The following is a 25,988-nucleotide window of genomic DNA, read 5'->3' as shown; positions in this document are numbered from 1 at the left end:
GGATGAACAGTACACTTAGAGAGAGAGAGAGAGAGAGAGGGAAGAGAGGAAGAGAGGAAGAAACAAGATGGGAAGTGATAGTACGGAGAGAATGGAACGACGAGGCAGAGAGGTGTATGTTGCAAACAAACTCTATGTGGGATCTATTGCCTTGGGTACACAGTGTTCCACCAGCCCCATCTGGAATATATTCCAAACATGTACTTCCCAGCTGCTTCTATAAACAGAACAGAGCAGGGCAGGCAGTGTGGTGGTGGTGATGGTGGTGGAAGCCCCTGGACCAGCTGTGTGTTTATAGACCCAGAGCTACTGACACTGTGGGGCTGACCCTCCTCTTGGCATGTACTGTAAAATGTGTCTCCTGTGTTACCATCCTGAGTTATCATTTAGGAGAGAGCAGGGGACATACTGAACAGGCCAAACCGCAGTAAAGTTACAGAACGGTATGTAATCCAGTGACATGCACACGCACATGCGCTCACGCAGGAAAGCAAGGGCAAGGCCCATTCTTACAGCCTCCTCCACAGATGCCTTCGTAGTCAGTCAGAACTCGTCCACAATGCACCTGTGCTGCTGCCACACATTCAGCCCCAGTCACCTGAGAGACCAACAGCGCTGCCATAGCAACAGCAGAACAATAGGCACTCTGTGCTCGTTATAACAGAGAGCAGCTGAGAGCAGCGGAGTTCAGTGTGATTATGTGTGAGTGCATGTGTGCGCATGACATATACAGTGTATGCACTCATACGTGCATGCACAGTGACTGGGGGGGGGGGGGGGCACAGGCTGAATTTGAAAGGTCATGCATGTTTATATTTAAGGAAAAGGAAAGGGGGATACCTAGTCAGTTGTACAACTGAATGCCTTCAACTGAAATGTATAAAGCTCCTCTATTTTCTCTCTGTCGTGCAAAAACAGCCGTGTGTGTTGGTGGGGATATCCGAAGGAGAGAGTAGTGTTTGTCCCTTACCTCCGTGTTCTCTCTGTCACACTAGAAGCCTTCCATCACTGTTTGTCCCTTACCTCCGTGTTCTCTCTGTCACACTAGAAGCCTTCCATCACTGTTTGTCCCTTACCTCCGTGTTCTCTCTGTCACACTAGAAGCCTTCCATCACTGTTTGTCCCTTACCTCCGTGTTCTCTCTGTCACACTAGAAGCCTTCCATCACTGGGTGTCAGACTAAACAGAGCACTTCCCTAGTTCCCCCCAGAATACCACAGCCATCAAGGACAATGACAGTGAAAATATTCTTCAGTCATAGTCCATCTGAGACAGGCATACTCATACTCTGTGTGTGCCTGGGGATCCACTCTTAAGAGAGCCCTGCAGTGAGCAGTGGGTGACTCACCTTTCAGGAGGTATTGTGAGAGAGTGACACTGAAGGAGAGTTTCCATGGAGTAGTACTGTGGGAGAGAAACTGATCAGCTGCATGAAGCTTGGACATCTACGGTGTTTCCTCTCATCTTTTGTCAAGAGTCCAACTGAAAGTTCAGGTTGAAATGGCTCAGTAGTATCTTGTCCTGATTACAGCCAATTAAGTTTATGGTATAAGGGACTCTCTGGGGTAACCGGGCAGATCAGGATGCGTCAGTTTACAGTGCACATGGCAGCTCTGACGCAATTCCTATCGCCTTGAACTACCTTATTAACTCTGTTACTGTGCCAGGTGGAGAGGACGTCCCCCATTAACATTATTCTTATACGGCTCTAATGTAATCTAGAGGAATATAGAGATTTGGGGAAAGGTTTCTCTGGGTGAGCCTTCCATTTCATTGGAGTTCTGGATAGTTCTGTGTGGCTGAGGGAATATGATTTCAGGGTTCTCAAATATTCTATTACCTTGTTCCTCTTGTTAATAGGTCTGTCTGCTTCCTTTTGTCCTCAGTGACTCGAGTCGACACCCAAAATCCATGATTTCTTGTCTTCCACACTAATGTTAGGATAATCAAATGTCTGGGCCTGCGCTCTCTCCCCAGGGGTAAAATGCAGCAACATGTGAATCTGTTTTGCAGGCACAGCGAGTCCCTCTCAGATGCGAGGGGAACTTAAATGTCATGTGCTGGGTGGTTCAGCTCTGAGGGGCATATCTGACGCACATCTCATCTCCTCTCCGCTGGTACCAGCTGCCAATTCTACATGGTGTATCCACCCAGAACATTGAATCCAGTCCCCCTTTATTGCCTGAAGGCGCCTCGCGACATGCCGTTTTCTTATTCTCGCTCTGCGGTGCGTTAATGGCCTGGCCGCACCTCGTCTCCGCCTCAGATGAAATTGGTGCTGCTGAGAATGTGTTAGTGAGAGCTGGGCCCGGCCGGGTCAGGAGAAAGAGGGTGCACTTACTGGCCTCCAGGTACCGCCTGTGGTAGGCTTAAGAGGCTAAAGAGAAGCAGAGGCATGAACCTGCGGTGTTACCCGCTGTGCACTCAGCAAAGTGGAAATTGAACAGCCACACAACCAAACACACATCAAGACACACAACCACACACACATCAAGACACACATCCAAACACACATCAAGATACACAACCACACACACATCAAGACACACAACCACACACACATCAAGACACACATCCAAACACACATCAAGACACACATCCAAACACACATCAAGACACACAACCACATACACATCAAGACACGCAACCACACACACGTCAAGACACACAACCACACACACATCAAGACACACAACCACACACACATCAAGACACACATCCAAACACATATCAAGACACACAAACACACACATCAAGACACACAACCACACACACACATCAAGACACACAACCACACACACATCAAGACACACAACCACACACACATCAAGACACACAACCACACACACATCAAGACACACAACCACACACACATCAAGACACACATCCAAACACACATCAAGACACGCAACCACATACACATCAAGACACGCAACCACACACACATCAAGACACACAACCACACACACATCAAGACACACAACCACACACACATCAAGACACACATCCAAACACACATCAAGACACACAACAACACACACATCAAGACACACACACATCAAGACAGACAACCACACATACATTAAGACACACAACCACACACACATCAAGACACACAACCACACACACATCAAGACACACAACCAAATCAAATCAAATGTATTTACATAGCCCTTCTTACATCAGCTGATATCTCAAAGTGCTGTACAGAAACCCAGCCTAAAACCCCAAACAGCAAGCAATGCAGGTGTAGAAACACGGTGGCTAGGAAAAACTCCCTAGAAAGGCCAAAACCTAGGAAGAAACCTAGAGAGGAACCAGGCTATGAGGGGTGGCCAGTCCTCTTCTGGTAGCACGTCCGGTGAACAGGTCAGGGTTCCAGCAGGTCTGGGACAGCAGGTCTGGGACAGGTAGCACGTCCGGTGAACAGGTCAGGGTTCCATAGCCGCAGGCAGAACAGTTGGAACTGGAGCAGCAGCACGGCCAGGTGAACTGGGGACAGCAAGGAGTCATCAAGCCAGGTAGTCCTGAGGCATGGTCCTAGGGCTCAGGTCCTCCGAGAGAGAGAAAGAAAGAAAGAAAGAAAGAAAGAAAGAAAGAAAGAAAGAGAAAAAGAGAAAAAGAGAGAATTAGAGAGAGCATATTTAAATTCACACAGGACACTGGAAAAGACAAGAGAAATACTCCAGATGTGACAGACTGACCCTAGCCCCCCGACACATAAACTACTGCAGCATAAATACTGGAGGCTGAGACAGGAGGGGTCAGGAGACACTGTGGCCCCATCTGATGAAACCCCTGGACAGGGCCAAACAGGTAGGATATAACCCCACCCACTTTGCCAAAGCACAGCCCCCACACCACTGGAGGGATATCTCCAACCACAAACATACCATCCCGAGACAAGGCCGAGTATAGCCCACAAAGATCTCTGCCACGGCACAACCCAAGGGGGGGCGCCAACCCAACCCATACAGGAAGACCATGTCAGTGACTCAACCCACTCAAGTGACGCACCCCTCCCAGGGACGGCATGGAAGAACACCAGTAAGCCAGTGACTCAGCCCCTGTAATAGGGGTAGAGGCAGAGAATCCTAGTGGAAAGAGGGGAAACCGGCCAGGCAGAGACAGCAAGGGTGGTTCGTTGCTCCAGCCTTTCCGTTCACCTTCACAGCCCTGGGCGAGACTACACTTAATCATACGACCTACTGAAGAGATGTGTCTTCAGTAAAGACTTAAAGGTTAAAACCTCTCTGGGCTAGGCGGGACGAATTCGTCCCACCTACGCAACAGCCAGTGTAATCCAGTGGCGCGATTTTCAAATACCTTAGAAATGCTATTACTTCAATTTCTCAAACATATGACTATTTTACAGCATTTTAAAGACAAGACTCTCGTTAATCTAACCACACTGTCCGATTTCAAAAAGGCTTTACAACGAAAGCAAAACATTAGATTATGTCAGCAGAGTACCCAGCCAGAAATAATCAGACACCCATTTTTCAAGCTAGCATATAATGTCACAAAAACCCAGAAGACAGCTAAATGCAGCACTAACCTTTGATGATCTTCATCAGATGACACACCTAGGACATTATGTTATACAATACATGCATGTTTTGTTCAATCAAGTTCATATTTATATCAAAAACCAGCTTTTTACATTAGCATGTGACGTTCAGAACTAGCATACCCCCGCAAACCTCCGGTGAATTTACTAAATTACTCACGATAAACGTTCACAAAAAACATAACAATTATTTTAAGAATTATAGATACAGAACTCCTTTGTGCAATCGAGGTGTCCGATTTTAAAATAGCTTTTCGGTGAAAGCACATTTTGCAATATTCTCAGTAGATAGCCCAGCCATCACGGCTAGCCATTTAGACACCGACCAAGTTTAGCCCTGACCAAACTCCGATTTACTATTACAACAGTTTGATTACCTTTGTTGTCTTCGTCAGAATGCACTCCCAGGGCTTCTACTTCAATAACAAATGTTGGTTTGGTCCAAAATAATCCATCGTTATATCCAAATAGCGGCGTTTTGTTCGTGCGTTCAAGACACTATCCGAAGTGTAAATAAGGGTCACGAGCATGGTGCAATTCGTGACAAAAGATTTCTAAATATTCCATTACCGTACTTCGAAGCATGTCAACCGCTGTTTAAAATCCATTTTTATGCCATTTTTCTCGTAAAAAAGCGATAATATTCCGACCGGGAATCTGCGTTTAGGTAAACAGAGGAAAGAAAACAAAGCATTCGGTCGACGCGGGCACGCGCCTGAGTCTCACAGTACTGTAACCAGCCACTACCCAAACGCGCTACTTTTTTTCAGCCAGAGCCTGCAAAGCCACGATTCAGCTTTTTGCCGCCTTCTGAGAGCCCATTGGAGCCGTAGGAAGTGTCACGTAACAGCAGAGATCCTTTGTTTTGGATAGAGATGACAAAGAAGGCCAACAAATGGTCAGACAGGGTACTTCCTGTACAGAATCTTCTCAGGTTTTGACCTGCCATTTGAGTTCTGTTATACTCACAGACACCATTCAAACAGTTGTAGAAACTTTGGAGTGTTTTCTATCCAAAGCCAATAATTATATGCATATTCTAGCTACTGGGCAGGAGTAGTAACCAGATTAAATCGGGTACGTTTTTTATCCAGCCGTGTCAATACTGCCCCCTAGCCCTAACAGGTTAAGACTGAGTCTGCGTCTCTCACATGGATAGGCAGACTATTCCATAAAAATGGAGCTCTATAGGAGAAAGCCCTGCTTCCAGCTGTTTGCTTATAAATTCTAGGAACAATTAGGAGGCCCGCGTCTTGTGACCGTAGCGTATGTGTAGGTATGTACGGCAGGACCAAATTGGAAAGATAAGTAGGAGCAAGCCCATGTAATGCTTTGTAGGTTAGCAGTAAAACCTTGAAATCAGCCCTTGCCTTAACAGGAAGCCAGTGTAGGGAGGCTAGCACTGGAGTAATATGATCAAATGTTTTGGCTCTAGTCAGGATTCTAGCAGCCGTATTTAGCACTAACTGAAGTTTATTTAGTGCTTTATCCGGGTAGCCGGAAAGTAGAGCATTGCAGTAGTCCAACCTAGAAGTAACAAAGGCATGGATAAATCTTTCTGCGTCATTTTTGGACAGAAAGTTTCTGATTTTTGCAATGTTACGTAGATGGAAAAAAGCTGTCCTTGAAACAGTCTTGATATGTTCTTCAAAAGAGATATCAGGGTCCAGAGTAATGCCGAGGTCCTTCACAGTTTTATTTGAGATGACTGTACAACCATCCAGATTAATTGTCAGATTCAACAGAAGATCTCTTTGTTTCTTGGGACCTAGAACAAGCATCTCTGTTTTGTCCGAGTTTAAAAGTAGAACGTTTGCAGCCATCCACTTCCTTATGTCTGAGACACAGGCTTCTAGCGAGGGCAACTTTGGGGCTTCACCATGTTTCATTGAAATGTACAGCTGTGTGTCATCCGCATAGCAGTGAAATTTAACATTATGTTTTCAAATGACATCCCCAAGAGGTAAAATATATAGTGAAAACAATAGTGGTCCTAAAACGGAATCTTGAGGAACACTGAAATTTACAGTTGATTTGTCAGAGGACAAACCATTCACAGAGACAAACTGATATCTTTCCGACAGATAAGATCTAAACCAGGCCAGACCTTGTCCATGTAGACCAATTTGGGTTTCCAATCTCTCCAAAAGAATGTGGTGATCGATGGTATCAAAAGCAGCACTAAGATCTAGGAGCACGAGGACAGATGCAGAGCCTCGGTCTGACGTCATTAAAAGGTCATTTACCACCTTCACAAGTGCAGTCTCAGTGCTATGATGGGGTCTAAAACCAGACTGAAGCGTTTTGTATACATTGTTTGTCTTCAGGAAGGCAGTGAGTTGCTGCGCAACAGCTTTTTCTAAAATGTTTGAGAGGAATGGAAGATTCGATATAGGCCGATAGTTTTTTATAATTTCTGGGTCAAGATTTGGCTTTTTCAAGAGAGGCTTTATTACTGCCACTTTTAGTGAGTTTGGTACACATCCGGTGGATAGAGAGCCGTTTATTATGTTCAACATAGGAGGGCCAAGCACAGAAAGCAGCTCTTTCAGTAGTTTAGTTGGAATAGGGTCCAGTATGCAGCTTGAAGGTTTAGAGGCCATGATTATTTTCATCATTGTGTCAAGAGATATAGTACTAAAACACTTTTGTGTCTCCCTTGATCCTAGGTCCTGGCAGGGTTGTGGAGACTCAGGACAACGGAGCTTTGGAGGAATACGCAGATTTAAAGAGGAGTCCGTAATTTGCTTTCTAATGATCATGATCTTTTCCTCAAAGAAGTTCATGAATTCATTACTGCTGAAGTGAGAGCCATCCTCTCTTGGGGAATGCTGCTTTTTAGTTAGCTTTGCGACAGTATCAAAAAGAAATTTCGGATTGTTCTTATTTTCCTCAATTAAGTTGGGAAAATAGGATGATCGAGCAGCAGTGAGGGCTCTTCGATACTGCACGGTACTGTCTTTCCAAGCTAGTCGGAAGACTTCCAGTTTGGTGTGGCGCCATTTCTGTTCCAATTTTCTGGAAGCTTGCTTCAGAGCTCGTGTATTTTCTGTATACCAGGGAGCTAGTTTCTTATGACAAATAAGTTTTTAGTTTTTAGGGGTGCAACTGCATCTAGGGTATTGCGCAAGGTTAAATTGAGTTCCTCGGTTAGGTGGTTAACTGATTTTTGTCCTCTGACGTCCTTGGGTAGGTGGAGGGAATCTGGAAGGTCATCAAGGAATCTTTGGGTTGTCTGAGAATTTATAGCTCGACTTTTAATGATTCTTGGTTGGGGTCTGAGCAGATTATTTGTTGCGATTGCAAACATAATAAAATGGTGGTCCGATAGTCCAGGATTATGAGGAAAAACATTAAGATCCACAACATTTATTTCATGGGACAAAACTAGGTCCAGAGTATGACTGTGGCAGTGAGTAGGTCCAGAGACATGTTGGACAAAACCCACTGAGTCGATGATGGCTCCGAAAGCCTTTTGGAGTGGGTCTGTGGACTTTTCCATGTGAATATTAAAGTCACCAAAAATTAGAATATTATCTGCGATGACTACAAGGTCCGATAGGAATTCAGGGAACTCAGTGAGGAACACTGCATATGGCCCAGGAGGCCTGTAAACAGTAGCTATAAAAAGTGATTGAGTAGGCTGCATAGATTTCATGACTAGAAGCTCAAAAGACGAAAACGTCGTTGTTGTTTTTTTTGTGTAAATTGAAATTTGCTATCGTAAATGTTAGCAACACCTCCACCTTTGCGGAATGCGTGGGGAATATGGTCAATAGTGTAACCAGGGGGTGAGGCCTCATTTAACACAGTAAATTCATCAGGCTTAAGCCATGTTTCAGTCAGGCCAATCACATCAAGATTTTGATCAGTGATTAGTTCATTGACTATAACTGCCTTTGAAGTGAGGGATCTAACATTAAGTAGTCCTATTTTGAGATGTGAGGTATCACACTCTTTCAATAATGGCAGGGATGGAGGAGGTCTTTATACTAGTGAGATTGCTAAGGCGAACACCGCCATCTTTAATTTTGCCCAACCTAGGTCGAGGCACAGACACAGTCTCAATGGGGACAGCTGAGCTGACTACACTGACTGTGCTAGTGGCAGACTCCACTAAGCTGGCTAACACCCTGCTGCCTGGCCTGGCCTACACCCTACAACCACACACACATCAAGACACACATCGAAACACACATCAAGACACACATCCAAACACACATCAAGACACACTTCCAAACACACATCAAGACACACAACCACACACACATCAAGACACACATCCAAACACACATCAAGACACACAACCACACACACATCAAGACACACAACCACACACACATCAAGACACACATCCAAACACACATTCAAACCCACATCAAGACACACAACCACACACACATCAAGACACACTTCCAAACACACATCAAGACACACATCCAAACACACATCCAAACACACATCAAGACACACATCCAAACACACATCCAAACACACATCAAGACACACAACCCCACACACACATCAAGACACACATCCAAACACAAATCAAGACACACATCCAAACACACATCAAGACACACAACCACACACACACATCAAGACACACATCCAAACACACATCAAGACACACATCCAAACACACATCAAGACACACATCCAAACACACATCAAGACACACATCAAGACACACAACCACACACACATCAAGACACACATCCAAACACATTCTTGGAAACAACTACATATACATGTCATTTCGGCTTATTCATAAAAGTTGACTGTGAGCAACACCCATGTAGTCTTGTGAGGAAAAATACTTTATTTGTACTTTGCAATTCCTCTAAAGCAGATAAAAATGTCATGCATATCAATTTACGCAGAAGCACTGTTGTAGGTGAGCATTTGAAACTCAGACGTAGAGATTTTCATTGACCTCCTACGAGTGGTGTGCTTCTGCTGACACACACACACACACACACACACACACACACACACACACACACACACACACACACACACACACACACACACACACACACACACACACAAACACACACACAAACACACACGCACACAAACACACACGCACACAGGAACCGTCAGAGAATGACCTTGGGAATCTACACAGAGAGACTCATCTCTCTCTGAATCAGCCTCGCCAACACTACACCCAGACTAGGGGGAGGATGTGTGTGTGTGTGTGTATGTGTGTGTGTGTGTGTGTGTGTGTGTGTGTGTGTGTGTGTGTGTGTGTGTGTGTGTGTGTGTGTGTGTGTGTGTGTGTGTTGCCTACACAGTTTCCGTTTGACTGAGTGTTTACACATTGGAGTGTTTACACATTGGATGTGTCAGTATTTGTATAAATAAGAACCCCCCCCCCCCCCCCCCCCCCCAAAAAACAATATATATATATCTATTTATAATTCCTAAATGAATTACATTACGCTAGGCCAGAGGCACAGATTAAACTATCTATCAGTGAATTAGAAAGAATTTCCGCCACGTCTACTCTCCTCTGGGTGAAGGCTGACTGAGACAAACGCTTCTCTTCACAGGCAATGATTCTCTTTTCAACACAATGATTGGTGCAATCTGAGCACTCAGAGACCTCGCCCAGGATAAAGAAGAGAAATAGACAAGTAAGTCATCACTTTAAGAGGAGACGAGCACCGTGGCCTGACCTGTGAAGTGGAGCCACACTGCCTTCCGTCCAAAAGGAGATTCATCAACCCTATTCACTGAGCTCTGGTTCTACAGCTAAGGAAACACAGGACAGGGGAGGGACAGAGGGGAAAGAAATGATCATCCGATGTAGCAAACAATATTATTGATTTCGTAGTTGGGCTGCAGATATCGGAAAACTAACATGACTATTGAACTCAATAAAACTAAACCAAAACTAAATTGAAAAGCTGCAGAGTACCGCAGCATGCTGCAGCACGTTCAGGAGTGCCATTGTTTGTGTCTGGTCTCGATTCAGCGAGCTCAACAGACCGATGCGATAAACAAACTTCTCACATTTATTTTTTTCAACCCACTCGTGTTTAAAACGTGTCAGTCACCTCATAGCACGATCTACTGCTCTGTGTCCTTAAACGTCCCGCTTTCACGTCTGGGAAACGTTGACGTACAGCCCTCAAGACAAGTTCATATTTTCTCTAACGTGAGTTAAATACATACATAACTAGAATTGTTTTGGCACATGTATTGGTGCAAGTTCATGTGAGGTCAGTCCTCTGTCCAGAGGCGTGAAATCCATCGTAGAACTGCTCCATTCATTAAGTAACAGAAGGTATTGACAGGATCCAAGGGTGAGCCTCTTGTCTGTAAGTTAACACATGAACCTTTAGTCTGTGATTAGACACTGGACAGACAAAACCTGCCTTAGCCGTTCATGGCTATAAACTGTGGCATCTGCTTGTAACAACAGTGAGCAGGCAAATGCTGCGACTAAATAATTACGTAAATAAATACAAATGAGAACTTGTCCAAATAGGATTCAAAAGCCCTGGGGATGGGGATATTTTGGCTCGTAGCAGCAGTGAGCTGTTTAGCTAGGTCACCTGTTTCCTGTGAGTAGGACAGTGATGGTGATGGGAAGGGGGGCTGCTGTGACAGAGTAATGACACAGTACTACACAGAGTAACACACAGAGAGATGACCAGAGTGTGGGTGATGCAACTCTGGTTGAATCAGACAAAAAAGACATGCAGCAAAGTTACCAAAAATAACGTTATTCCCTGATGCCTCTTATGACAGTATGTCCGATTTCTCCTCTCTTATGACAGAATGTCCGATTTCTCCTCTCTTATAACAGAATGTCCGATTTCTCCTCTCTTATAACAGAATGTCCGATTTCTCGTCTCTTATGACAGAATGTCCGATTTCTCCTCTCTTATGACAGAATGTCCGATTTCTCGTCTCTTATGACAGAATGTCCGATTTCTCCTCTCTTATGACAGAATGTCCGATTTCTCCTCTCTTATGACAGAATGTCCGATTTCTCCTCTCTTATGACAGAATGTCCGATTTCTCCTCTCTTATGACAGAATGTCCGATTTCTCCTCTCTTATGACAGAATGTCCGATTTCTCATCTCTTATGACAGAATGTCCGATTTCTCCTCTCTTATGACAGAATGTCCGATTTCTCCTCTCTTATGACAGAATGTCCGATTTCTCCTCTCTTATGACAGAATGTCCGATTCTCGTCTCTTATGACAGAATGTCCGATTTCTCGTCTCTTATGACAGAATGTCCGATTCTCCTCTCTTATGACAGAATGTCCGATTTCTCCTCTCTATGACAGAATGTCCGATTTCTCCCTCGTATACAGAATGTCCGATTTCTCCTCTCTATGACAGAATGTCCGATTTCTCCTCTCTTATGACAGAATGTCCGATTTCTCCTCTCGTATACAGAATGTCCGATTTCTCCTCTCTTATGACAGAATGTCCGATTTCTCCTCTCTTATGACAGAATGTCCGATTTCTCCTCTCTTATGACAGAATGTCCGATTTCTCCTCTCTTATGACAGAATGTCCGATTTCTCCTCTCTTATGACAGAATGTCCGATTTCTCCTCTCTTATGACAGAATGTCCGATTTCTCCTCTCTTATGACAGAATGTCCGATTTCTCCTCTCTTATGACAGAATGTCCGATTTCTCGTCTCTTATGACAGAATGTCCGATTTCTCCTCTCTTATGACAGAATGTCCGATTTCTCCTCTCTTATGACAGAATGTCCGATTTCTCCTCTCTTATAACAGAATGTCCGATTTCTCCTCTCTTATGACAGAATGTCCGATTTCTCCTCTCTTATGACAGAATGTCCGATTTCTCCTCTCTTATGACAGAATGTCCGATTTCTCCTCTCTTATGACAGAATGTCCGATTTCTCCTCTCTTATGACAGAATGTCCGATTTCTCCTCTCGTATAACAGAATGTCCGATTTCTCCTCTCTTATGACAGAATGTCCGATTTCTCCTCTCTTATGACAGAATGTCCGATTTCTCCTCTCGTATAACAGAATGTCCGATTTCTCCTCTCTTATGACAGAATGTCCGATTTCTCCTCTCTTATGACAGAATGTCCGATTTCTCCTCTCTTATGACAGAATGTCCGATTTCTCCTCTCTTATGACAGAATGTCCGATTTCTCCTCTCTTATAACAGAATGTCCGATTTCTCCTCTCTTATGACAGAATGTCCGATTTCTCCTCTCTTATGACAGAATGTCCGATTTCTCCTCTCTTATGACAGAATGTCCGATTTCTCCTCTCTTATGACAGAATGTCCGATTTCTCCTCTCTTATGACAGAATGTCCGATTTCTCCTCTCTTATGACAGAATGTCCGATTTCTCCTCTCTTATGACAGAATGTCCGATTTCTCCTCTCTTATGACAGAATGTCCGATTTCTCCTCTCTTATGACAGAATGTCCGATTTCTCCTCTCTTATGACAGAATGTCCGATTTCTCCTCTCTTATGACAGAATGTCCGATTTCTCCTCTCTTATGACAGAATGTCCGATTTCTCCTCTCTTATGACAGAATGTCCGATTTCTCCTCTCTTATAACAGAATGTCCGATTTCTCCTCTCTTATGACAGAATGTCCGATTTCTCCTCTCTTATGACAGAATGTCCGATTTCTCCTCTCTTATGACAGAATGTCCGATTTCTCCTCTCTTATAACAGAATGTCCGATTTCTCCTCTCTTATGACAGAATGTCCGATTTCTCCTCTCTTATGACAGAATGTCCGATTTCTCCTCTCTTATGACAGAATGTCCGATTTCTCCTCTCTTATGACAGAATGTCCGATTTCTCCTCTCTTATGACAGAATGTCCGATTTCTCCTCTCTTATGACAGAATGTCCGATTTCTCCTCTCTTATGACAGAATGTCCGATTTCTCCTCTCGTATGACAGAATGTCCGATTTCTCCTCTCGTATGACAGAATGTCCGATTTCTCCTCTCTTATGACAGAATGTCCGATTTCTCCTCTCTTATGACAGAATGTCCGATTTCTCCTCTCTTATGACAGAATGTCCGATTTCTCCTCTCTTATGACAGAATGTCCGATTTCTCCTCTCTTATGACAGAATGTCCGATTTCTCGTCTCTTATGACAGAATGTCCGATTTCTCCTCTCTTATGACAGAATGTCCGATTTCTCCTCTCTTATAACAGAATGTCCGATTTCTCCTCTGCCTGCCTGTCTGTCTGATGGACATTTATAACCCACTGTGCCTGTCTGACTCTGTCTGTCTGTCTGATGGAGATGTATAACCCACTGTGCCTGTCTGACTCTGTCTGTCTGTCTGATGGACATTTATAACCCACTCTGCCTGTCTGTCTGATGGACATTTATAACCCACTGTGCCTGTCTGTCTGTCTGATGGACATTTACAACCCACTGTGCCTGTCTGACTCTGCCTGTCTGTCTGTCTGATGGAGATTTACAACCCACTCTGCCTGCCTGTCTGTCTGATGGAGATTTATAACCCACACTGCCTGTCTGACTCTGCCTGCCTGCCTGTCTGTCTGATGGAGATTTACAACCCACTGTGCCTGTCTGAAGGAGATTTATAACCCACACTGCTTGTTTGTCTGATTGAGATTTACAACCCACTGTGCCTGTCTGACTCTGCCTGTCTGTCTGTCTGACCGAGATTTATAACCCACTCTGCCTGTCTGTCTGTCTGATGGAGATTTATACCCCACTCTGCCTGTCTGTCTGATGGAGATTTATAACCCACTCTGCCTGTCTGTCTGATGGAGATTTATACCCCACTCTGGCTGTCTGTCTGATGGAGATTTATACCCCACTCTGCCTGTCTGTCTGATGGAGATTTATAACCCACTCTGCCTGTCTGTCTGATGGAGATGTATAACCCACTCTGTCTGTCTGTCTGTCTGTCTGTCTGATGGAGATGTATAACCCACTCTGCCTGTCTGTCTGTCTGATGGAGATTTATAACCCACTCTGCCTGTCTGTATGATGGAGATGTATAACCCACTCTGCCTGTCTGTCTGATGGAGATTTATAACCCACTCTGCCTGTCTGTCTGTATGATGAGATGTATAACCCACTCTGCCTGTCTGTATGATGGAGATGTATAACCCACTCTGCCTGTCTGTCTGTCTGATGGAGATGTATAACCCACTCTGCCTGTCTGTCTGTATGATGAGATGTATAACCCACTCTGCCTGTCTGTCTGTATGATGGAGATGTATAACCCACTCTGCCTGTCTGTCTGTCTGATGGAGATTTATAACCCACTCTGCCTGTCTGTCTGTATGATGGAGATGTATAACCCACTCTGCCTGTCTGTCTGTCTGATGGAGATTTATAACCCACTCTGCCTGTCTGTCTGTATGATGAGATGTATAACCCACTCTGCCTGTCTGTATGATGGAGATGTATAACCCACTCTGCCTGTCTGTCTGTCTGATGGAGATGTATAACCCACTCTGCCTGTCTGTCTGTATGATGAGATGTATAACCCACTCTGCCTGTCTGTCTGTATGATGGAGATGTATAACCCACTCTGCCTGTCTGTCTGTCTGATGGAGATTTATAACCCACTCTGCCTGTCTGTCTGTATGATGGAGATGTATAACCCACTCTGCCTGTCTGTCTGTCTGTCTGTCTGATGGAGATGTATAACCCACTCTGCCTGTCTGTCTGTCTGTCTGTCTGATGGAGATTTATAACCCACTCTGCCTGTCTGTCTGTATGATGGAGATGTATAACCCACTCTGCCTGTCTGTATGATGGAGATGTATAACCCACTCTGCCTGTCTGTCTGTATGATGGAGATGTATAACCCACTCTGCCTGTCTGTCTGTATGATGAGATGTATAACCCACTCTGCCTGTCTGTCTGTATGATGGAGATGTATAACCCACTCTGCTTGTCTGTCTGTCTGATGGAGATGTATAACCCACTCTGCCTGTCTGTCTGTATGATGGAGATGTATAACCCACTCTGCCTGTCTGTCTGTCTGATGGAGATGTATAACCCACTCTGCCTGTCTGTCTGTCTGATGGAGATGTATAACCCACTCTGCCTGTCTGTCTGTCTGATGGAGATGTATAACCCACTCTGCCTGTCTGTCTGTATGATGGAGATGTATAACCCATATGAATATAAAGCATAAAACCTAAAGTGGAGCCCAAAGGAAGATCTGCCAAAAAAGTGCTGGTCCAGGGTCTGCTTTCCCCTCTCTTGTTCGGACTGTAAACAACATCCTCTACAGAACAGAGAAGAGCTGGCCCAGAGGCAGCCCATAGGGAAGCTCTGTGTCTGAAAACAGAAGTCCTTGTTGTACCCCTCCAGAAGCAGACCTGACCAGGCCAGGCCACGGATGTAAAGCAGGCTAGATGGACAGGGCCCCAGGGGCACAGCTAAATTACCAGCTAAACGAGGTCGTTCGACAGTCGCCTAAACCCATAAATCTCAGTCCCTTACCTCTGCGTCCCGACATGATCTGTAGGACTGTGTGTGTATAGAGAGTATCTATTGTTGTCTGTGCTTCCTTACATTCCCTGTGCAGCTGTAATCACTTTACAACTCCAGTTCCTATGTTTGATAGAGCTACTGTAGATTCTGTGTGTCTGTGTGAAGGAGTCATAAACACAGCCAACTTGAGAAATACTGCACCAAACACATTAGCTAGATGTAAAATTGTGCGACTAAAGGTATTTGGATACTTCCCATCTGCAACAGTTTGTGCATATATTATGATGACATTTTGTGACGTTTTTGTTCATTTTGGTCTTTGGCATGTTTTTTTTTCGGCTGTTCCTGCATACAAAAACATTTCTTGAGGAAGGCCGAAGTTCAGTAGCTGAAGTCTACGCCGCTTTGTCGGTGATTGGTCAACAGTAGGGATTCTTTAATGAAGTGTTTGTTGTCATTCAACAAGAGACGACTCATTTTCATGCACATTTTTTCACTTGAGAAATACTGCATCAAACATCTTCGCTAGATGTAAAATTATGCGTCTGAGATCTCTTCTGCAAAATCATCAAAATTAGTGATAGATTTCTTGACTTATCTTAGATTAATTCAGACTATTTTGAGGAAGTGTATACTGGCTACGGCGTCTCAAGATGGAGAAACAGTACTATTGCCGCTTTTTTTCTCATTTTTCAAGCTAGGGTCTTTTAAGGGAGTAACCGAGGGACAGACATTCACTTCGCTTAGCTGAGTTCAGCTAGGAGCAAACCAAACGTAATATGCAGATGCCTCAAAATGAATGACAGTTTTCTTAATTTTTTTACTTATACATTTATTCTATATATCTATTGATTCTTGAAGAATATCACTTATAAATGCCTCATGAGCTTAGTTTAACTGTCATACTCCAACAGAATCCAACAATTGTTTACAGACAGATTATTTCACTTATAATTCACTGTGTCACAATTCCAGTGGGTCAGAAGTTTATATACACTAACTTGACTGTGCCTTTAAATAGCTTGGAAAATTCCAGAAAATGATGTCATGGCTTTAGAAGCTTCTGATAGGCTAATTGACATCATTTGAGTCAATTGGAGGTGTACCTGTGGATGTATTTCAAGGCCTACCTTCAAACTCAGTGCCTCTTTACTTGACATCATGGGAAAATCAAAAGAAATCTACCAAGACCTCAGAAAAAAAATTCTAGTTCATCCTTGGGAGCAATTTCCAAACGCCTGAAGGTACCATGTTCACCTATACAAACAATAGTACACAAGTATAAACACCATGGGACCATGCAGCCGTCATACCGCTCAGGAAGGAGACACGTTCTGTCTCCTAGAGATGAACGTACTTTGGTGCGAAAAGTGCAAATCAATCCCAGAACAACAGCAAAGGATCTTGTGAAGATGCTGGAGGACACAGGTACAAAAGTATCTATATCCACAGCAAAACGAGTCCCATATCGAAATAACCTGAAAAGCCACTCAGCAAGGAAGAAGCCACTGCTCCAAAACCACCATAACAAAGCCAGACTATGGTTGCAACTGCACATGGAGACAAAGACCATACTTTTTGGAGAATTATCTTCTGGTCTGATGAAACAAAAATAGAACTGTTTGGCCATAATGACCATCGTTATGTTTGGTTGAAAAAGGGGGAGGCTTGCAAGCCGAAGAACACCATCCCAACATGAAGCACGGGGGTGGAAGCATCATGTGTGGGGGTGCTTTGCTGCAGGAGGGACTGGTACACTTCACAAAATAGATGGCATCATGAGGAAAGGAAAATGATGTGGATATATTGAAGCCAAATCACAAGACATTAGTCAGGAAGTTAAAGCTTGGTCACAAACAGGTCTTCCAAATGGACAATAACCCAAAGCATACTTCCAAAGTTGTGGCAAAATGGCTTAAGGACAACAATGTCAAGGTATTGGAGTGGCCATCACAAAGCCCTGACCTCTATCCTATAGAAAATTTGTGGGCAGAACTGAAAATGCGTGTGCGAGCAAGGAGGCCTACAAACCTGACTCAGTTACACCAGCTCTGTTAGGAGGAACAGGCCAAAATTCACCCAACTTATTGTGGGAAGCTTGTGGAAGGCTACCCAAAACGTTTGACCCAATTTAAACAATTTAAAGGCAATGCTACCAAATACTAATTGAGTGTTGGTACACTTCTGACCCACTGGGAATATGATGAAAGAAATAAAAGCTGAAATAAATCACTCTCTACTATTATTCTGACATTTCACATTCTTAAAATAAAGTGGTGATCCTAACTGACCTAAGACAGAACATTTTTACTATAATTAAATGTCAGGAATTGTGATGTAGAGGTCCTGGATGGCAGGGAACTCGGCCTTAGTGATGTACTGGGCTGTCAGCACCACCCTCTGTAGCGCCATGCAATCGAGGGCGGTGCTGTTGCCATACCAACAGTGATGCAGGCAGTCAAGATGCTCTCAGTCATGCAGCTGTAGAACTTTTTGAGGATTCGATGGTATTTAACCACCACTTTAAACGTGTACATGACACTGCAACAAAATTTCCCCATGGGGACAATAAAGTCAGTAAGTAAGTAAGTAACCATGCCAAAACTTTTCAACCTCCTGAAGGGGAAGAAGCACTGTCGCGCCTTCTTCTAGGCTGTGTGCGTGCGTGTCGATCATTTTAAGTCCTTAGTGATTTAGACACTGAGGAACTTGAAGCTCTCGACCGTGCTTCTTTTTGTCCCGGCATCACACTGCCAGGTCACTGACCTCCTCCCTGTAGGCTGTCTCATCGTCGCCACTGATCAGGCATACCACCGTCGTGTCGTCAGCAAACTTGATGATGGTGTTGGAGTCGTGCCTGGCCACACAGTTGTGGGTGAACAGGGTGTACAGGAGAGGACTAAACATGCACCCCTGAGGGGCCCCGGTGTTGAGGATCAGCGTGGCAGATGTGTTGTTACCTACTCTTACCACCTGTGGGCGGCCCGTCAGGAAGTCCAGGATCAAACTGCAGAGGGAGGTGTTTTGTCCCAGGGTCCTTAGCTTAGTGATGAGCTTTTTGGGCACTATGGTGTTGAACACTGAGCTGTAGTCAATGAACAGCATTCTCACATAGGTATTCCTCATATCTAGGCGCGTGATGGCAGTGTGGAGTGGATCTGTTAACGGATCTGTTGGGGCGGTATGCAAATTGGAGTGGGTCTAGGTTGTCTGGGATGATAGCGATAATGTGTGCCATAACTAGCCTTTCAAAGCACTCCATGATTACAGATGTGAGTGCTACAGGGTGGTAGTCATTGTGGCATGAAGCCTTAGTGTTCTTAGGAACAGCAATGATGGTGGTCAGCCTAAGAGATGTGGAGATTACAGACTGGGACAAGGAGAAGTTGAAAATGAGCGTGAATATGCCTACCAGCTGTTCTGCGCATGCTTTGAGAATTCCCCCTGGAATACCATCCGGTCCCGCGTCCTTGCGAGTGTTGACCTGATTAGAGACCCTACTCACGTTAGCCTCTGTGAGCAAGATCACCCACTCCTCTGGGTGCGGCACAGTGTTGTTATTGTCAAAGTGTGCATAAAATGCATTGAGTTCATTTGGGAGAGAGGCATTGTTGGGCAGATCATGGCTGGGTCGATGTTATCCATAGAGTCTCAGAACATATTTCAATCAGCGCTAGCAAAGCAGTCCTGTAGCATAATCTCTGATTCTGATGACCATTTCTCAACGAAGCGAGTCACGGGTCCTTCCTGTTTGAGCTTTTGCTTGTAAACAGGAAGCAGGCAGGAGTACAGTCATGATCTGATTTCCCGAATGGGGGACGAGGGTGGTCCTTGTACGCTTGGCTGTGGGTAGAGTAACAGGGGTGTAGGACTTTATCGCCCCTAGTGGAGAAGGAGACGGGTTGATGGAAGATGGGCATTACGTGTTTTACCCCACCTCCTCTCGAATTCCCTGACTCCATTGTCCTGTCCACTCGGTAGATGGAGAATCCATCGAGTTGGATAAGGCATGGGGGTTACCTTGTCCGAAAGCCATATTTTAGAAAAGCTGAGAATATTGCAGTTACGAGAGTCCCATTGCTATCAAATTCGCTATTGGTGGTTATCTATCTAATTATAAAGTGACTGGCCAATAGAATGAACAGAAAAGGTGGGAAGTTTCCCCTTCACCTTAATCTCGCCAGGATTCCCCCTCTCTTGTCTCTGTAACGCCAGCATTTCCTCTTGAATACCCTGAAAATTGGATCGGAATTACATAAAGAGCCCAGGGCAGAAGAGTCGAAGTCGAAGTTTAAGCCGGAATTGAGATTAGTAACTGTCGATCTGATGTCCAAAAGTTATTGTCGGTTTAAAGAAATTATAGGGGATACATTGTGAAGATAAAGTAAAACTCAATGCCAAAATAATCCCAAAATAGCAAAGTTGGCTCAGAGCTGGCAAAGCGGCAGCCATATAGTACAGCGCCAAGATGCTTACACACGTGTGGTTCCTGAGTTAATTAACATCCTATCATGCTTAGGGTCATATATAAAAATAAACAGTTAGCCATTATTTTGGATACCATGGCTAGAAGAGATCTCAGTGAGCGATACGTGGGTAAAATCACTGGAGTCAAGAAAGGAAAAAAAGCCAAATTACAACCTACACTGAGTGTACAAAACATTAAGAGCGCCTTCATAATATTAAGCTGCACCCCCTTTTTTTCTTCTTTTTTTTTTACACATAATTGTATAGTTCCAAATAGGACAATCAACAATTACGGAAATACATAAAACATTCAAAATAACACATACCCCCCCAACCCAAAGAGACAAAAACATAACAACCAAACATTCACAGAAGAATAAAAAAAACAAAGTCCTCATACTTCCAATAATAAAAATACATCAAAAGTATAATATGCAGCCGCATATAATGCAGATTATGCTTCGACTATAGCCAATATTCACCGAAAGAATAGAGAATATACAGATTTACAAATCCAATGTTTCTACAGTATCGGTTTGCAAAAACTCACAAAACAGATCCCAAATGTCATGAAACTCTGGGGCTTTCTATTTCACTACATAAGTACATTTTTCAAGAGCCAGGCTTGATGTTCATTATTTTAACCAATGACCAAGTGAGGGGGAACTGACATACTTCCAGTGGAGAGCAATTGAACGTTTAGCTTGTCTCAGCACATTCGACCGGCAATGATACAAGGTGCCTAAATGCATGTTACATTTAACACACAGGTCTGGGATATTAGGGTCAAATTTATGGAGTTTAACAGGGGTGATATTTGTTCTCATTATCCAATTGTATTGCAACAATCTCAGGCAGGTGTTTATTGCCTGTATCTGAGCTCTAGAACATATCATACCCCAGTCCTCTGCTGAAATATCTTCCTGCATATCTTGTATCCACTGAAGTCTCTTACTATCAGAGTTGTCTTTATGAGTAGCTACCATTTTCCCACATAATGACGTAATATGACCTCTCCCATAGTACATATTAACAGACAGCCTTTCTAAAGTGGTCAAGGGAGGTTGTAGGGCAGATTGTTTTAGACTGGAAAAGACCAATGGATTGTACCAATGGATTCAGTCTCTCTTGCTTGTTGAGGAAAAGGGTAGAATATTAGATTTTATTAACTTTAAACCCAGAAAACTGATTAAAGTTATTAATTCAATTGGAGAGGGAAGAGATATAATTATTTAGATCTGTTAGGAATAAGAGGGTATCATTGGCATACAGGGCCACTCAATGTTCAAATTCTGATGGTTTAATTCCACTAATTGATGGGTGGGCCCTTACTGCAATGGAAAAGGGTTCTATCGCTAAAAGAAAGAGTCCTGGACTGGCCGGACATCCTTGTCTCGTGCCCCGAAAAAGCTTAAGAGGTTGTGAAATCAAGTTGTTAGTGACAACTTCTGCAGTGGGGTCGGTATATAATATCTTAATCCATTTACTGAAGTAGTTCCCAAACCCAAATCTCTTTAGCACTTCAAATATAAAAATAAATACGACCACTTAACTCTATCGAATGCCTTCTCTGCATCAAGTGAGAGTATGGCAGTATCTCTCATGTGCACTATGTTTAGTACTCTCCTCACATTGTGAAAACCTTGACGGTTTTTCACGAAGCCAATTTGGTCTTTGTGTATTAAATTTGGGAGCACTCTATCCAATCTCCTGGCTAAAAGTTTTGTAATAATTTTTGAGTCGGAGTTCAGAAGAGAAATCGGTCTGTAACTTTCACATTTTTGTGGGGATTTATAAGGCTTCAGAATAAGAGTGACTAAAGAATTCCTTAGAGAGGGGGGAAACTACCTTGCTGAAAGGATTCAGAATACATATCCAAAAGTGGACCTAGAAGTTTGTCCTTAAATATCTTATAAACATCTATTGGGAGCCCATCTGGATCTGCCGCTTTACCTCCCTTCGTATTGGAAATAGCATCAGATATTTCAATACCATCCAATTCCTTTTCCAGATCAAATGTTGTGTCTTCTGAAATAGAGGGGAAATCCAGACCATCCAAAAATTATGTCTGATTAGTTAAGTTCTCAGGAGAGAAAGCGTGTTGTAGGAAGCGAATGTTTGGTTTATTTCTACAGGATCCTCTGATAATTGTCCTTGTAAATTATGAAGAGCATTAATGGCTCTGTCTGAATTTAACTTCTTAATGCGCCAGGCCAGCAATTTACCAGGTTTTCACCTTGATCGTAGAAGGACTGTTTCAGCCTCGTTAAGCTGTTTTTAGCCTTTGCGGTGTAAAGTTCTTCATACTGAGCTTTAAGAACAAATTATTCTTTGTTTACTTCTACTGAGTTTTCCAAAAAGCTTCCCTCTCCAATTCTCAGATTTTTCTGTCCATCTCTCTCATTTTCAGATTTTATTGATTTGAAACTGGTAAAATGCATCATTTGCCACCTAGCATATGCTTTGAAAGCCTCCCATCTGGTACTCGCTGACGTTTGGTCAGTGTTCAATGTAAAATCAACATCTAAATGCACTCCAAAGTAATGTAAGAAGTCTGGGTCCTGTAACCATCTGGGATGCAAACACCATCTAGAGGATCCTTTTACTAGTTTTGTATCCCTATTGAATAACGACAAGGGAATGGTCACTCAGAACAATACTATACGAGAATATGTTTTAAATGTTGACGGCTAACATGAATACTCCCTTTTACTCGGGTTCTGAGTCCTCCAAGGTTCACATAGATTTAAGTCCTTAATAAAATGCTGTAATTTCTTTCTACTCTGCGAGTGGAAAGTGTCTATACCAGAGGTGCGATCTAGATGAGGATCAAGAGTGCAATTAAAATCCCCTGCCATTAGGACTTTACCAGGAAGGGAGGCTATCAATATAAATACATTCTCAAAGAATTTGGGATTATCATCATTAGGACCATAAACATTAACCAGATTAATAAATTCATTCAAAAGAGTTCCCTGTATCAAAATGTATCTACCAGCTGTATCAGTTATAATATTATCCACTTCAAATGGAACAGATTTGTGAATTAAAACCATAACACCACGAGAATGAGAGGAGAAACTGGATGCTATTACTTGCCCTTGCCATCTCCTGCATACTTTAAGTAGCTCATCCTTCAACAAGTAAGTTTCTTGTAGGAATACAATAGATGAATGAAGTTGTTTAAGCCTAGTAATAACCTGTTGAAGCTTGGATAGTTTACAAACTCCACGGACATTCCACAAAGTACATTTCAGTTTTACATTTTAAGTAATTTAAACAAAGATTGAAACATGGAATAAGCTATATCATAAAGGCATATCTAAAATATGTTTAGTAACCACAAGGACCGCATTAATATTTTCTGAGGAAAATATATAAACATCTGTTGGAACAAACAAACATAAATCTATCCTAACAGTAAAACACTGAACCCCATTCCCTTGTCTCCCTATCCGAGATACCCAGCGCTTCCTCTCCCACCTCCACTTAATCGTAGAGTGTAGCCGGGTGGACGACTGATCCATTAAGGATCCACCCCTTCTTAAGGATCTGCCCCCTTTTTTCAATTTTCGTCTAAAATGACATACCCAAATCTAACTGCCTGTAACTCAGGCCCTGAAGCAAGGAGATGCATATTCTTGGTACCATTTGAATGGAAACACTTTGAAGTTTGTGGAAATATGAAACGAATGTAGGAAAATATAACACAATAGATCTGGTGAAAGATAATACAAAGACAAAAACCAACCGTTCTTTTGTATTTTTTTGTACCATCATCTTTGAAATGCAAGAGAAAGGCTATAATGTATTATTCCAGCCCGGGTGCAATTTAGATTTTGGCCACTAGATGGCAGCAGTGTATTTTCAACGTTTTAGACTGATCCAGTGAACCCTTGCATTTCTGTTCAAAATTTTGTATCAAGACTGGCCAAATATGCCTAATTTGTTTATTAATAACTTTTCATGTTCAAAATTGTGCACTCTCCTCAAACAATAGCATGGTATTCTTTCACTGTAATAGCTACTGTAAATTGGACAGTGCAGTTAGATTAACAAGAATTTAAGCTTTCTGCCAATATCAGATATGTCTATGTCCTTGGAAATGTTCTTGTGACTTACAACCTCATGCTAATCGCATTAGCCTACATTAGCTCAACCATCCCGTGGAAGGAACACCGATCCCAAAGAGGGAGCAGTCTAACCTAAGTGATGCTAAACAAAACAAAGTGTCTCCTGCCTTCTCTCAGCCATTACTCCTCACGAAAAAAACTAAAGGCATATCTTGCAAGATGTTATGTGAAATATCACAACAAAAGGCATATCTAGCAAGATTATATGTGAAATATCACACAGTATTCATTTGAAAAGTAGCAAAGAATAGCTCCACCTAAAACAGTAACGCTAGTTAGTGCAGCCTGGCTAACGTTAACGTTACAGTATGGACAGTCCAAAATAATTGTAGATGATCCACAACATAGGGTCTGCTGTTAGTAGCTACCAAGTAACAAAATGGCCCATACATATAGCGCTAACGTAGTATACCATGGTAAGTTTATAAACCAAAAAAAGTATCAATGATCAGAAATGAACAGGCTTTGTGAGAAAAAGAGATAACATTGAATATGTGCTACATCGTTACCCAAAGGCCCTTTGCACATGATGTTGATGTCAGGCTTGCACGAGAGTGTCAATCATTTTAGTCTAAGGATATGATCGATAACTTAAGTCTTCATATAAAGTAGTCCTGATTCTTCTCGGTGGTGCAGAATGAATGAATAAAGTCCCGCTGTGTTAAGGCTGGCTCACTGGCTAAATAAGTGAGGTAACGTAAGCCATTTCGAGTCCGTTGACAGTGTTTTATGTAATCCAATGGAAGAGAATTATCAACATAACAAAAATAAACTTAAACATGATGTCCAACGTATCTCGCCTGTCATATAGAAGAAACTGAGCTAACTGATGAGCACATACAGGCTACAAATAATATAAGGAAACTTTGAGTGGGCTAACTTGCCACGTTATTCACTTAACTGTTATGCTAGCTACAGTACTACAGTAGCAGCTAATAAATTAGCTAATGTTAGTTAGCTTTCCAAAAGTCATATAATCCAAGGTGGTGTAATTCTCCGTAGTCCAGAGTGGTGGTAAACTCACAGCAGCAACATGACTAGGAAGAAGATTCACGTTGTATGCCACAGATGAACGCCTCGGCTTGAGAGGGAGATGTAAACTTGTGTGACCGTCCATTGTAAATCAGATGTAGTTTAGCTGGGAAGGCTATTCCATAGGCAATGTTGAGGGCCCTGAGCTGGCGCTTGACCCTGTCGTAGACTTTTCTTTTTTGGTGCAGGTCCACGGATAGGTCAAGGAAGAACATGATCTCTTGGTCCCCGTACATCACCTTGGCCTTAGCCCTGGCTTTCCACATCACTCGGATATTGTCTTGAAAGTTGAGAAACTTCATGATAAGGGCTCGAGGAGA

This window comes from Salmo salar, chromosome 23 (assembly GCF_965601325.2).
Source record: "Salmo salar chromosome 23, fSalSal1, whole genome shotgun sequence".
In the NCBI taxonomy this organism is placed as follows: domain Eukaryota; kingdom Metazoa; phylum Chordata; class Actinopteri; order Salmoniformes; family Salmonidae; genus Salmo; species Salmo salar.
Note: the sequence above shows the minus strand (reverse complement) of the source record.